The following is a 13,802-nucleotide window of genomic DNA, read 5'->3' as shown; positions in this document are numbered from 1 at the left end:
GACTTTGTAACCAACCTACAAAACACCCTCCGAACCTCTCTAGCCCTTGCTAAAGAAAACCTACAGGATGCTCAAAAAGAGCAAAAAGCCTGGTATGATAAACATGCCAGAGAGCGTTCCTTCAAAGTAGGGGACCAGGTCATGGTCTTAAAGGCGCTCCAGGCCCATAAAATGGAAGCGTCGTGGGAAGGGCCATTCATGGTCCAGGAGCACCTGAGAGCTGTTAATTATCTCATAGCCTTCCCCACCTCCAACCGAAAGCCTAAGGTATACTATATTAATTCTCTAAAGTCCTTTTATTCCAGAGAATTAATGGTTTGTCAGTTTACAGCCCAGGGAGGAGATGATGCTGAGTGGCCTGAAGGTGTCTACTATGAAGGGAAAAGTGCTGGTGACCCTTGGGCGTATGCAGTGACAGGAGATCCAGGAGCTGTGCACTAGCTATGCACTGACATTCTCAGCCACCCCAGGGCTGACTGAACGGACATACCACTCCATTGACACAGGTAATGCTCACCCAATTAAAGTCCAACCTTACCGGGTGTCTCCTCAAGCTAAAACTGCTATAGAATGGGAGATCCAGAATATATTACAGATGGGTGTAATCTGTCCCTCTGGCAGTGCATGGGCAGCTCCAGTGGTTCTAGTTCCCAAACCAGATGGGGAGATATGTTTTTGCATAGACTACCATAAGCGAAATGCTGTAACTCGCCCAGACAACTATCCAATGCCACGCACAGATGAACTATTAGAGAAACTGGGAGGAGCCCAGTTCATCTCTAGCTTGGACTTAACCAAGGGGTACTGGCAGGTACCGCTGGATGAATCCACCAAGGAAAGGTCAGCCTTCACCACACGTGTCAGGCTGTATGAATTTAATATACCCTTTCAGGCTGCGGAATGCACCTGCCACCTTCCAAAGACTTGTAGATGGTCTCCTAGCGGGATTAGGAGAATATGCAGTCGCCTACCTTGACGATGTGGCCATATTTTCGGATTCCTGGGCAGAACACCTGGAACATCTACAAAAAGTCTTTGAGCACATAAGGGAGGCAGAACTAACTGTTAAGGCTAAGAAGAGTCAAATAGGCCTAAACAAGTGACTTTCCTTGGACACCAGGTGGGTCAAGGAACTATCAACCCCCTACAGGCCAAAGTGGATGCTATCCAAAAGTGGCCTGTCCCAAGGTCAAAGAAACAGGTTCAATCCTTCTTAGGCTTGGCCGGTTATTACAGGTGATTTGTACCGCAATACAGCCAAATTGCCACCCCACTGACAGACCTAACCAAAAAGAAACAGCCAAATGCCGTTCAGTGGACCGAAGAGTGTCAGAAGGCCTTTAACCAGCTTAAAGGGACACTCATGTCTGACCATGTGTTAAGGGCCTCAGACTTTGACAAACCATACCTAGTTACCACGATTGCATCCGAGCGTGGTGTTGGAGCAGTTTTAATGCAGGAAGGACCTGACCAAGAATTCCACCCTGTATTCTTTGTCAGCAAGAAGCTGTCTGAGAGGGAAAGCAACTGGTCAGTCACTGAAAAAGTATGTTACGCCATTGTCTACGCTCTGGAAAAGCTACTCCCATATGTTTGGGTACGGCGTTTCCACCTGCAAACAGACCATGCTGTGCTACAATGGCTTCATACTTCCACGGGAAATAACAAAAAAAACTTATTCAGTGGAGTTTAGCTCTCCAGGACTTTGATTTCGACATCTAACACATCTCGGGAGCTTCTAACAATGTGGCTGATGCACTGTCCCATAAAAGTTTCCCAGAATCAAATGTCCTTAAAATTGTCCTTGAGATGTGGAAAATATTGTTAGTCTTGGTAGTATATTTAGAGGTGCATGTGTCTTATTAATTCTGTTTTTTCCTAGAGCTCCAGGAAGAAATCCCAGTCAGCGTTTCACCCTATCTGTGATTTGGAGCGTGTCATAAATATAAAGGGAAGGGTAAACACCTTTAAAATCCCTCCTGGCCAGAGGAAAAACTCTTTCACCTGTAAAGGGTTAAGAAGCTAGGATAACCTCCCTGGCACCTGACCAAAATGACCAATGAGGAGACAAGATACTTTCAAAGCTGGAGGGGGGGGAGAAACAAATGCCTGGGTGTGCCAGGGACGGAACAGGAATGGAGTCTTAGAATTTAGTAAGTAATTTAGCTAGATATGCGTTAGATTATGATTTCTTTAAATGGCTGAGAAAATAATCTGTGTTGAATGGAATGGATATTCCTGTCTTTGTATCTTTTGGTAATTTAAGGTTTTGCCTAGAGGGATTCTCTATGTTTTGAATCTAATTACCCTGTAAGGTATTTAACATCCTGATTTTATAGAGGTGATTCTTTTTACTTTTTCTTCTATTAAAATTCTTCTTGTAAGAAACTGAATGTTTTTTTTTCATTGTTCTTAAGATCCAAGGATTTGGGTCTGTGGTCACCTATGCAAATTGGTGAGGATTTTTATCAAACCTTCCCCAGGAACGGGGGTGCAAGGTTGTGGATTTTGGGGGGATTTTGGGGGGAAAGACATTTCCAAATGACTCTTTCCCAATAATAAACCCGGTTAGATGTTTGGTGGTGGCAGTGAAAGTCCAAGGGCAAAAGGTAAAATAGTTTGTACCTTGGGGAAGTTTTAGCCGAAGCTGGTAAAAGTAAGCTTAGGAGGTTTTCATGCAGGTCCCCTCATCTGTACCCTATAGTTCAGAGTGGAGAAGGAACCTTGACATGGGTGGTTCTGGGTACATGTCGTCAGGCCCTCCCTCCCTCCGTGAAAGCAATGATAGACAATCGTTTTGCACCTTTTTTCCTGAGTTACCTATGCAGATGCCATACCATGGGAAGCATAGGAACCCACTCAGCTCACTGTCGCCATACGTCTCCTGGGTGCTGGCAGATACGGTACTGCATTGCTACACAGCAGCAGCAACCCATTGCCTTGTGGCAGCAGATGGTGCAATAGGCCTGATAACCATCGTCATCATGACCGAGGTGCTTCTGGCCGCCTCGGTAAGGTCGGGGAGGAGCGCCTGGGCAGACATGGGTGCAGGGAGTAAATTAGGAGTGACTCAACCAGGTCATTCTCTTTAGTCCTGCCGACAATCCTATTGAATCATCTTCTGCCGAGAAGCCAGAAGATGTGGATGGCTAGCAATCCTACTGCACCGTCTGCTGCCAACCAAAGATGTAAAAGATAGAGTGGATCAAAACAAGAAATAGACCAGATTTGTTTTGTATTCGTTTGCTCCCCCCACCTCCCTCTTTGAAATCAACGGCCAACAATCGTTTCAGTGAGGTCTGTCAGGGTCACCTTGAAAAGTTTAACGGAGATTCAGTCCTGCCTGAAATACCAGGGGGATGGATAGCTCAGTGGGTTGAGCATTGGGTTGAGCATAGGCCTGCTAAACCCAGGGTTTTGAGTTCAATCCTTGAGGGGGCCATTCTGTGTGACAGTTGTTTTTGTTTCTCCTTGATGTAAAGCCACTCTTTTGTTGATTTTAATTCCCTGTAAGCCAACCCTGTAAGCCATGTCATCAGTCGCCCCTCCCTCCGTCAGAGCAATGGCAGACAATCATTCTGCACCTTTTTTCTGTGCAGACGCCATACCACGGCAGGCATGGAGCCCGCTCGGATCACTTTGGCAATTAGAAGCACATTAAACACCACACGCATTATCCAGGAGTATATGTAGCACCAGAACCTGGCAAAGCGAAACCGGGCGAGTAGGCGATGTCAGCGCTGTGACGACAGTGATGAGGACATGGACACAGACTTCTCTCAAAGCACTGGCCCTGGCAATGAGGGCATCATGGTGGTAGATTCATGTGGTGGAACGCAGATTCTGGGCCCGGGAAACAAGCACAGACTGGTGGTACTGCATAGTGTTGTAGGTCTGGGACAATTCCCAGTGGCTGTGAAACTTTCGCATGCATAAGGGCACTTTCATGGAACTTTGTGACTTGCTTTCCCCTGACCTGAAGCACAAGAATACCAAGATGAGACCAGCCCTCACAGTTGAGAAGAGAGTGGCAATAGCCCTGTGGAAGCTTGCAATGCCAGACAGCTACTGGTCAGTCGGGAATCAATTTGGAGTGGTGAAATCTACTGTGGGGGCTGCTGTGATGCAAGTAGCCAATTCAATCAAAGATCTGCTGATATCAATGGCAGTGATCCTGGGAAATGTGCAGGTCATAGTGTATGGCTTTGTTACAACGGGATTCCCTAACTGTGGTGGGGCCATAGACGGAACCCATATCCCTATCTTGGCACCAGAGCACTAAGCCGGTGAGTACATAAACTGCAAGGGATACTTTTCAAGAGTGTTGCAAGCACTGGTGTATCACAAGGGACGTTTCACCAACATCAACGTGGGATGGCCGGGAAAGGTACATGACACTTGCATCTTCAGGAACTCTGGTCTGTTTCAAAAGCTGCAGGAAGGGACTTTATTCCCAGACCAGAAAATAACCGTTGGGGATGTTGAAATGCCTATAGATATCCTTGGGGACCCAGCCTATCCCTTAATGCCATGGCTCATGAAGCCATACACAGGCAGCCTGGACAGTAGTCAGGAGCTGTTCAACTACAGGCTGAGCAAGTGCAGAATGGTGGTAGAATGTGCATTTGGACATTTAAAAGCATGCTGGCTCAGTTACTGACTCGGTTAGACCTCAGCAAAACCAATATTCCCACTGTTATTACTGCTATTACTGTTATTACACAATATCTGTGAGAGTAAGGGAAAGATGTTTATGGTGGGGTGAGAGGTTGAGGCAAATCACTTGGCCGCTGGTTATACGCAGCCAGACACCAGGGCAGTTAGTAGAGGACAGGAGGATGTGATGCGCATCACAGAAGCTTTGAAAACCAGTTTCATGACTGGCCAGGCTATGGTGTGAAAGTTCTGTTTGTTTCTCCTTGATGAACCCCCCCCCCCACACACACACACAGCTTGGTTCACTCTACTTCCCTGTAAGCTATCCACCCACCCTTCTTCCCTTCGATCACCTCTTGCAGAGGCCATAAAGTCATTGTTGCTTCACATTCATGCATTATTTATTAATTCATCACACAAATAGGGGGATAACTGCCAAAGTAGCCCAGGAGGGGTGGTGGAGGAGGGAAGCACCAGGTGGGGTGGTGGAGGAGAGAAGGACAAGGCCACACAGCACTTTAAAAGTTTAAAACTTTAAAACTTATTGAATGCCAGCCTTCTGTTGCTTGGGCAATCCTCTGGGGTAGAGTGGCTGGGGGGCCGGAGGCCCCCCAATGCATTCTTGGGCATCTGGGTGAGGAGGCTATGGAACTTGGGGAGGAGGGTCATTGGTTACACAGGGGCTGTAGTGGTGGTCTGTGCTCCTATTGCCTTTCTTGCAGCTCAGCCATACCCTGGAGCATATTAGTTTGATCCTCCAGCAACCTCAATATTGAATCCTGCCTCCTCTCATCATGCTGCCGCCACCTTTCAGCTTCAGCCCTCTCTTCAGCCCGTCACTTACTCTCTTCAGCCCGCCACCTCTCCTCCCAGTCATTTTATGCTTTCTTGCACTCTGACATTGTCTGCCTCTACTCATTCGTCTGTGCTCTGTCAGTATGGGAGGACAGCATGAGCTCAGAGAACATTTAATTGCGAGTGCATTTTTTTCACCTTCTAATCTTTGCTAGCCTCTGGGAAGGAGAAGATCCTGTGATCCTTGAAACACATGCAGCTGGTGGAGAAAAACAAAGGGACAGTGGTATTTGAAAAGACACATTTTATAGAACAATGGGTAAACTTTCACTTTAAATTTTGCTGTTAACGTTACATACATAGCACATGTGCTTTCGTTCCAAGGTCACATTTTGCCTCCCCCCACCACATGGCTAGCTCCTCACCTGTCCCCCCTCCCCGTGGCTAACAGCAGGGAACATTTCTGTTCAGCCACAGGCAAACAGCCCAGCAGGAATGGGCACCTCTTAATGTCCCCTTAAGAAAAGCACCCTGTTTCAACTAGGTGACCATGAATGATATCACTCTCCTGAGGATAACACAGAGAGATAAAGAACGGATGTTGTTTGAATTCCAGCAAACATACATTGCAAAGCTCTGTTGTACTATGATTCCCGACTACGTGCTACTGGCCTGGAATGGTAAAGTGTCATACCATGGTGGAAGGAATAAGGCTGCCCTCCCCAGAAACATTTTGCAAAGGCTTTGGGAGTACATCCAGGAGAGCCATGAATGCCAGGGCAAATTAACCATTAAATACGCTTGCTTTTAAACCATGTATACTATTTAAAAAGGTACACTCACCAGAGGTTCCTTCTCCATCTGGCGGGAGCCAGCCTTGGGTGGGTTCAGGGGGTACTGACTCCAGATCCAGGGTGAGAAATAGTTCCTGGCTGTTGGGGAAAACCGGTTTCTCCGCTTGCTTGCTGTGAGCTATCTACAACCTCATCATCACCATCTTCCTCATCCCCAAAACCTGCTTTCGTGTTGCCTCCATCTCCGTCAAAGGAGTCAACATGGTTGGGGTAGTGGTGGCTGAACCCCTAAAATGGCATGCAGCTTATCATAGAAGCGGCATGTTTGGGGCTCTGACCCAGAGCGGCCGTTTGCCTCTCTGGTTTTCTGGTAGGCTTGCCTCAGCTCCTTAAGTTTCACGTGTTACTGTTTCAGGTCCATCTTATGGCCTCTGTCCTTCATGCCCTGGGAGATTTTGACAAATATTTTGGCATTTCGAAAACTGGAACGGAGTTCAGATAGTACAGATTCCTCTCCCCATACAGCTATCAGATCCCGTACCTTCTGTTCGGTCCATGCTGGAGCTCTTTTGTGATTCTGGGACTCCATCATGGTCACCTCTGCTGATGAGCTCTGCATGGTCACTTGCAGCTTGCCACACTGGACAAACAGGAAATGAAGTTCAAAAGTTCGCAGGCCTTTCCCTGTCTACCTGGCCAGTGCATCTGACTTGAGAGTGCTGTCCAGAGCGGTCACAATGGAGCACTCTGGGATAGCTCCCGGAGGCCAATAACATCTAATTGCATCCACAATACCCCAAATTCGACAGGGCAAGGCCGATTTCAGCGCTAATCCCATTTTTGGGGGTGGAGTAAGGAAATCAATTTTAAGAGCCCTTTAAGTCGAAAAAAAGGGCTTCGTCTTGTGGACGGATGAAGGGTTAAATCAATTTAACGCTGCTAAATTCGACCTCAACTTCTAGTATAGACCAGGGCTCAGACTTCCACCAACCAGGTCACATACACTTACCAAAGGGTAACAAAGTCTAAATTTGGTGTAAGCGTCATATTGAATAGCTAAAAAAAAAATGTATGACACATACATTAAAATAGAGTTGGTTACCTTTTTTTTGTTGCTTCTTTTGCTTCACTCCAGATGTGGCCTATCCATGCATGAGATACACCAATTTAGATTTCCTTACACTCAGACTCGGTGGACCGGAGTCAGAAGTGATATGGAAAGGTTGTGGGGGTAGTGGGGAGATAGCTACACATTAGTGTGTCTATGAATGCATCTAAAATCAAAATCTGCTGTCTGCTATGCTAGAATAAAGCTAGAGTAACTCCCTCTGAAAGCTAGTTGAGTTTCTCCAGATTTCTATTGTATAAACGAGAAGAATTTGGCTCTTAGAAACCCACCCATTCACCAGCACAATGTACACTCTCCTTTAGGCATTATCCTGAAATCAGTATTCAGTATGGAAGGGAATAAGTGTTGATTTCTCTAAATTCCTCCCAAAATGACAAAGTCATTAAATCCCTGATACAGCAAATATTTGTCTTACATTTCTTATATTGGTTTATACTACTTAGTGATTGAACATACCAGGGAATCACCAGGAGCAAATGTTAAAGAATTTTTATACTGTAAATAGCAGGAAACAGGATATAAAACTTAAGGGAAAAGAGAACAAAAATAACTTTTTTTAACTAGGGTCATCTTCATATTGATGCCATATTAAAACAATAACAATAATAGTTCAGTTATTAATAAAGAGTTAAATAACTGTATGATATATCTAATTGATTTACAAGTATCAAATCTCTAGTGGAAAAAATTCTAATTGATCAACATACTTCATTGTTATTGTTTGAACTAGCTAGATTGAATCTAGGTTGGGTATGTCTACATGTGTTACAGTTACACCTCTGGTTGCAGTGTAGACATAACCTAAGAGGTCATGCTTCCTCTTACCAGAGAAACCCTAGAATGTGCAGGATGGTGTTAGGACAACAAGCGAGGGAGGCCAAAAGAGATACAACCAGACCTTGCAATAGGGTAAACAATGACAGGATGACTTGCTGGACATGGAGTGGTTTTGCAGGGTCTGGCAAGGATCATAGAGAAAAAGATCCAAAGAAGAGTTCTGTATAGTTCAAAAGCTTCTTCTTTCACCAGTTGGTCCAATAAAAGATATTACCTCACCCACTTTGTTTAATGGAAAAGAAGAGACAGCAGCAGGAAGTCTTTTGGGAGTGCCTGTATGAAACTTTTTTCCTACCACTGCTTATCTACATCAATGAAATGGACAGTCAAGGGATGTAGCAATGGAAACCATCATTAGGTGCTGAGATTCTATGGTAATTGAGTGCCACATAAGTATGTAAACGGACACTCCATCACACCAGTCATTTAAAACTGAACTGGATACAGGACTGAGGAAGGAAGCAATCCTGCTTTAGTAGAGTATGTTCTAGAGAGCCTATAGGTCTATAGTTTATCCTGTGATATACAGTACATCCAAAATGTACTGCTATAAAGTATTTTAATCCACTCTGGAAACCCAGATATATCTACAGTGCAGTGCCATCTACAAGCAGTGGATCTGTGCATGAATAGGGATAACACTGAGTGGTACAAAAATACCCAGAAATGTGTTCTAGAATCAGAATATACTGAGACTGATTCTCCACTGCATTCACCTTGTGAAATCACTTAGAATTGAGCAAAGTAGGTAAGAAATCCAACTGTTCTGACGGTCGCTTTTTACACCTACTTTGCATGAGTGTAAATGATTACACAAAGTTCCAGACAAGGGAGAATCAGGCCCATTTTGTGTTTTCTATTGTCAACTGCCATCTTTGGGGCCAAATCCTCAGCTGGAATAAATTGGGTTATCTCCAAGGAAGTCAATAGAGCTATGTTGATTTACACCTGCTGAAAATTTGACCCCGTCTGTTGGAGAATAAGTGCTGTGCACACTTTATTATAATAAATACTGGTTAATCTAAGCTAAAATACTGCTACCATTTGTCATGGGGAATACCTGCTTGTCTGAGTTCTGGTCATGGAAACTGGGAAGGGGAAAATGGCAATGTTGTCACAATCCAATAGCCCCTCCCCTTGGAGAGTCTCCTGGGAAGGCAGATCAGCACTGTATATTTCTAACGCTGTTGCAAGCATCGCAAAGCATTTTGGGGAGGGTCAGAGGTATGTGGAAGTTTCCTTTGCAGGTACGAGAGGCCGAGAGGCGGGGAGAGAAAGAAGAGAGCAGAGAACAGGTTAATTCAACACTGCAGCTAGCAAGCTCAGTCAGAAGATAAGAAGCTGACTTCAGCCCAAGGCAGCTGCTACCTGCCAAGACAGAAGGGGGAAACTCCAGCCCACCCGACCAGCCGTAAGAAGAGAAAAACTAAGTGGAGCAAAGCTGCAAAGACAACAGCAAGAACAGTGAAAGCAAATGAGACAACAACAGCGAAGGCCAATAGAAGGGAAAACAAAGTCTCTGGAGCTGGGATGTTTTGGGAAACTGAGACGGCCACAGCAAGCCGGTTTGGACAAAGAGCACCAGGAAAAGAGGGCGTGGAATGGAACACGCCCAAAGGATCCCAGGGCTTAAAACCCTCCTGAGAGCTGGAGCAATTCAGAGAGCACAGCAGATCCTTGGACGGCCTGGACCCAGGACAGCACTCCCAACCACCTTTCTCCCTCCGCTTCTTCTGACGTTGCACCCAGACTTGGCCAGCCTGGAGGTGTGTGTGAGTATGAAAGGTTGAAGGTTGAGGGGAGATATGATTGCTCTCTATAAATATATCAGAGGGATAAATACCGGAGAGGGAGAGGAATTATTTAAGCTCAGTACCAGTGTGGACACAAGAACAAATGGATATAAACTGGTCATTGGGAACTTTAGACTTGAAATGAGATGAAGGTTTCTAACCATCAGAGGAGTAAATTTTTTGAATAGCCTTCCAAGGGAAGCAGTGGGGGCAAAAGACCTATCTGGCTTTAAGATTAAACTCGATAAGTTTATGGAGGAGATGGTATGATGGGATAACATGATTTTGGTCATTAATTGATTTTTAAATATTCATGATAAATAGGCCTAATGGCCTGTGAAGGGATGTTAGATGGGCTGGGATCTGAGTTACTACAGAAAATTCTTTCCTGGGAATCTGGCTGGTGAATCTTGCCCATATGCTCAGGGTTTAGCTGATCGCCATATTTGGTGTCTGGAAGGAATTTTCCTCCAGGGCAGATTGGAAGAGGCCCTGGAGGTTTTTCACCTTCCTCTGTAGCATGGGGCATGGGTCACTTGATGGAGAATTCTCTGCTTCTTGAAGTCTTTAAACCATGATTTGAGGACTTCAATAGCTCAGACATAGGTGAGAGGTTTTTCGCAGGAGTGGGAGGGTGAGATTCTGTGGCCTGCGTTGTGCAGGAATTTGGACTAGATGATCATAATGGTCCCTTCTGACCTCAGTATCTATGAAAGTGGGTTAGGGCTTGGGGCATTAATGCTTTCTTTCTTCCCCTGAGTGACGTGGGAGCATTCCCAACACTCTCTGCTGTTATTTTATTATTTTATCAATAAAGCTTTAAAATTTAGACACTTGGTGTGCCTCGTCATCTCTTCTCCAATAAGATCCTGTGGCCCCAGCCTGATCAGCTGTGGCCCAGGCAGATTGGCGATGAAAATCTGTCACAATGTAGAGTAGAGCTGAAAATATTCCTGTTCTGGGAAACGTGTATTTTAATTCAGATGTGGAAATGAGAGCTTTCATAAGAACACAAGAATGACCATACTGGGTCAGACCAAAGGTCCATCTAACTCAGTATCCTGTCTTCCGACAGTGGCCAAAGCCAGGTGCCCCAGAGGGAATGAACAGAACAGATCATCAAGTGATCCATCCCCTGTCTCCCATTCCCAGCTTCAGCAAACAGAGGCTATGGACATCATTGCTGCCCACACTGGCTATTAGTCATTGATGGACCTAGCCTCCATGAATTTATCTAGTTCTTATTTGAACCCTGTTATAGTCTTGACCTTCACAACATCCTCTGGCAAGGAGTTCCACAGGTTGACTGTGCGTTGTGTGAAAAAATATTTCCTTTTGTTTGTTTTAAACTGACTGCCTATTAATTTCATTTGGTGGCCCCTAATTCTTCTGTTATGAGAAGCGGTAATTAACATTTCCTTATTTACTTTCTCCACACCAGTCATGATTTTATAGATCTCTATCAGATCCCCCCAGTAATCTCTTTTCCAAGCTGAAAAGTCCAAGTGTTATTAATCTCTCCTCATATAGCAGCCGTTCCATACACCTAATAATTTTTGTTGCCCTTTTCTGAACCTTTTCCAAGTCCAATATATCTTTTTGAGACAGGGCGACCACATCTGCATGCAGTATTCAAGATGTGGGTGTACCATGGATTTATATAGAGGTAATATAATATTTTCTGTCTTCTTATCTATCCCTTTCTTAATGATTCCCAACATTCTGTTCTCTTTTTCTACTGCCACTGCACATTGAGTGGATGTTTTCAGAGAACAATGACTCTAAGATCTCTTTCTTGAGTTGTAACAGCTAATTTAGACCCGATCATTTTATATATATAGCTGGGATTATGTTTTCCAATGTGCATTACTTTGCATTTATCAACATTGAATTTCATCTGCCATTTTGTTGCTCAGTCACCCAGTTTTGAGAGATCCTTTTGTAGCTCTTCACAGTTTGCTTGGGACTTAACTATCTTGAGTAGTTTTGCATCATCTGCAAATTTTGCCACCTTACTGTTTACCCCCTTTTCCAGATCATTTATGAATATGTTAAATAGGACTGGACACAGTACAGACCCCTGGAGGACACCACTATTTACCTCCCTCCATTCTGAAAACTGACCATTTATTCCTATCATTTGTTTCCTATCTTTTAACCAGTTACCAATCCATGAGAGAACCTTCCCTCTTACCCTGTGACTGCTTACTTTACTTAAGAGCCTTTGGTGAGGGACCTTGTCAAAGGCTTTCCGAAAGTCTAAATACACTATATCCACTGGATCTCCCTTGTCCACATGCTTGTTGACCCAGTCGAAGAATTCTAGTAGCTTGGTGAGGCATGATTTACCTATATAAAAACCATTTTGAGTATTTCCCAACAAATTACGTTCATCTATGTGTCTGAAAATTTTGTACTTTACACCAGTTTGCCCGGTACTGAAGTCAGGCTTACCAGCCTGTAATTGCAATGATCACCTCTGGAGCCCTTCTTAAAAATTGGCATCACATTCGCTATCCTCCAGTCATTTGGTACAGAATCTGATTTCAATGATTGGTTACAGACTACAGTCAGTAGTCCTGCAATTTCACATTTGAGTTTCTTCAGAACTCTTGGGTGAATACTGCCTAGTCCTGGTGATTTATTACTGTTTAGTTTATCAATTTGTTCCAAAACCTCCTCTAATGACACCTCAATCTGGGACAGTTCCTCAGATTTGTCACCTAAAAAGAATGGCTCAGGTTTGGGAATATCCTTCACATCCTCAACTGTAAAGACCGATGCAAAGAATTTGTTTAGTTTCTCTGCAACAGCCGTATCATCCTTGAGTAGTCCTTTAGCATCTTGATCGTCCAGTGGCCTCACTGGTTGTTTAGCAGGCTTCCTGCTTCTGATGTACTTAAAAAAAATTGCTATTACTGTTTGAGTCTTTGGCTAGCTGTACTTCAGATTACTTTTTGTCCTTCCTAATTATATTTTTACACTTCATTTGCCAGAGTTTATGCTCCTTTCTATTTTACTCACTAGGATTTAACTTCCACATTTTATCTCTCACTGTTTCTTTTACTTTGTTGTTTAACCAGGGAGGCTCTTTTTTTGGTTCTCTTACTATGTTTTTTAATTTAAGATATACATTTAAGCTGAGCCTCTATTATGGTGTCTTTAAAAAGTTTCCATGCAGCTTGCAGGAATTTTACTTTTGGTGATGAACCTTTTAATTTCTGTTAATTTCTGTTAACTAACCTCCTCCTCCTACCTTTTGTGTAGCTCCCTTTTCAGCTTCCCCCTGAAATTAAATGCTATAATGCTGGGACACCACAAGGATGTTAAATTTAATTATATTATGGTCACTATTACCAAGCGATCCAGCTATATTCACCTCTTGGACCTGATCCCGTGCTCCACATAGGACTAAATCAAGAATTGCCTCTTCTTTTGTGGGTTCCAGGACTAGCTGCTCCAAGAAACAGTCATTTAAGGTGTCAAGATACTTTATCTCTGCATCCCGTCCTGAGGTGATATGTATCCTGTCAATATGGGGATAATTGAAATCCCCCATTATTATTGAGTTTTTATTTTAATAGCTCCTCTAATCTCCCTGAGTATTTCACAGTCACTATCACTATATTGGTCAGGTGGTCGGTAATATATCCCTACTACTGTATTCTTATTATTCGCGCATGAAATTACTATCCATAGAGATTTTATAGTACAGTTTGGTTCATTTAAGAGTTTTACTTAGCTTAATTCTCCTATCTTACCTACATGTACCACTAGCACTGGCTCCTCCCCATCACT

The sequence above is a fragment of the Dermochelys coriacea genome, chromosome 1 (assembly GCF_009764565.3).
Source record: "Dermochelys coriacea isolate rDerCor1 chromosome 1, rDerCor1.pri.v4, whole genome shotgun sequence".
NCBI lineage: Eukaryota > Metazoa > Chordata > Testudines > Dermochelyidae > Dermochelys > Dermochelys coriacea.
This window is presented reverse-complemented; position numbering follows the sequence as displayed.